Raw genomic sequence first — 2,162 nt, forward strand, 5'->3', positions numbered from 1 at the left:
AAGGCCAGCCTGGTCTACAGAGTGAGTTCCAGGACAGCCAGGGCTACAGAGAAACCCTGTCTTGAAAAGAAAAAAAAGTTTATAGGGGTTCTAATTTTGACTACAAACATTGGGATTTGAATAGGAAATGCCCACCACAGGCTCATCATTCCTGGCTGGTAGGAGGCTCTGAGAATTTCAGCTGGGGCCTTCCTTACTGGAGGAGCTATGTCATGGGTGTGTGGGGTGTCCTTCGGTATTATGTCTTCTCCCATCCTCTTCTTTAAAACCTTCCTTTATTGTGTTTTTAAAAAAGATTTGTTTATTTATTATGTTAAGTACACTTGTAGCTGTCTTCGGACACCCCAGAAGAGGCATCAGATCTCATTGCAGATGGTTGTGAGCCACCATGTGGTTGCTGGTTTGAACTCAGGACCTTCGGAAGAGCAGTCAGTACTCTTAACCGCTGAGCCATCTCTCTAGCCCCTAAAACCTTCCTTTAAAGAATTAAAATTTTTATTTTGTTTGTGTGAGTATATCAAACAGATGCAGGGACTCGTAGCCAAACATTAGGCAGAGCTCAGGGAACCCCAAAGAAAAGGGGAAGATGGGTTATAAGAGCCAGAGGGGTGGAGGACATGGCCCAAAGATATCAACTAAGCAGGAATCATAGGGCTCACAGAGACCGGTGCGGCGATCACAGAGTCTGCATGGGCCTAGCCTTACTGCTTCTTGTTTTGCTGTGTTTGGCTGATAGCCCCAAGAGGCCTATTCTTTTCTGGAGGGAAATGGAGGAATAATGGCTCTGGGGAGGTGAGTGTGTGGGAGGAGGGGGGTGTACAGGACTGGGAGGAGTGTCAGCATGTATGGGAGAAAAATAAGTCAAATGAAAAGAGTTTAAAATATTTTATATGTATAAATGTTTTGCCTGTGTGTATATATGTGCACCACCCATAAGCCTGGTGCTCAGAGGCCATCAGATTCTCTGGAACTGGAGTTATGGTTGTGAGTCACCATGTGGGTACTGGGAATTGAACCTCTGCAATAACAAGTGCTCTAAACTGCTGAGCCATTCCTCCACCCCTCTATCCCTGTAAGTCAACCAGTCTATAGTATTTTGATACAGCTCAAGCTGGTTTTTTCAAGACAGGGTTTCTCTGTGTAGCCCTGGCTGTCTTGGAACTCACTCTGCAGACCAGGCTGGCTTCGAACTCAGAAATCCACCTGCCTCTGCCTCCCAAGCGCTGGGATTAAAGGTGTGCGCCACTTTCACCCACCTCTTTTCTGGTTACCTTAAGAGCTGTTTTGCCCTGCTTGCCCTGCTATGATGGAATAAACCCAAAATACTTTGTTTGGCTCAGGTATATTGTCTCAGCAGTAAAAATTCTAATACAAGTAAGAAAACAACCAAAGCATATGGAAGTTAAACTTGCAGGGTAAAAGCAGCGGAAATGTTACATTTTCAGATACGTAAACAAACATAAAGTCACTACAGCGAGTGTGAAGAATGGCAGAAAGAAGACTCAAGGAGAGGTACGCTTTTCTATATTTCTATGCCTCTCACCTCTGTCCAAGTCTTTATGTTCTGTCAAGTCCTCTCTCTTGATTCTAGATCAACAGTATCCCTAGGAGGATGCCATTTTAGATGTATCTCAGTGGTGCTAGAGCATGTACATTCTGATTTTCATCCTGTTTGCTGTGATAAAAATATTGATTAAAAACAACTCAGGAGGAGAGTTAGTTTGGCTTACACTTCTAGGGCACAGATCATCATTAAGAAGTCAGGGTAGGAACTCAGAAGGCAGAACCTAGACGAATGCTGCTTCCTGGCTGCTTCTCAAGCTCATGCTTAGCTAGCTGCCGCACATACTTCAGAACAACTGGCCCAGAGAATGATGGTACTTACAGACCTCATTTTACAGTCGAAGACCATCCTCCACAGACATGCCCACAGTCTGATCTGGGCGGTTCTCAATTGGGACTCTTCAAATGACTAAGCTACAAGTCTGATGGATCTGAGTTCAATCCCTGGAACTCACGTGGTGAAAGGAGAGAACCAATTCCTGCAGGTTGTATACATATACACAGACACACACACACACACACACACACACACACACACACACACCACACTACAATGTAATCTTTAAAAAATATGTAAGATTGAACTACCTGAAATACAC

The 2,162-nt window shown here is 44.3% G+C and overlaps 1 long non-coding RNA gene across 1 annotated transcript in view; it reads right to left on the reverse strand.

Annotated features, from left to right (window-relative positions):
* LOC116101619 overlaps positions 1-1,810 on the reverse strand; it is a 3,290-nt gene extending 1,480 nt beyond the window's left edge. Inside the window, exon 1 of the long non-coding RNA XR_004122885.1 lies at positions 1,544-1,810. This is a non-coding gene — a long non-coding RNA (uncharacterized LOC116101619). The remainder of the gene's footprint in view (positions 1-1,543) is intronic.
* Between the last annotated feature and the right edge of the window lie 352 nt (positions 1,811-2,162).

This window comes from Mastomys coucha, unplaced genomic scaffold (genome assembly GCF_008632895.1).
Source record: "Mastomys coucha isolate ucsf_1 unplaced genomic scaffold, UCSF_Mcou_1 pScaffold21, whole genome shotgun sequence".
In the NCBI taxonomy this organism is placed as follows: Eukaryota; Metazoa; Chordata; class Mammalia; order Rodentia; family Muridae; genus Mastomys; species Mastomys coucha.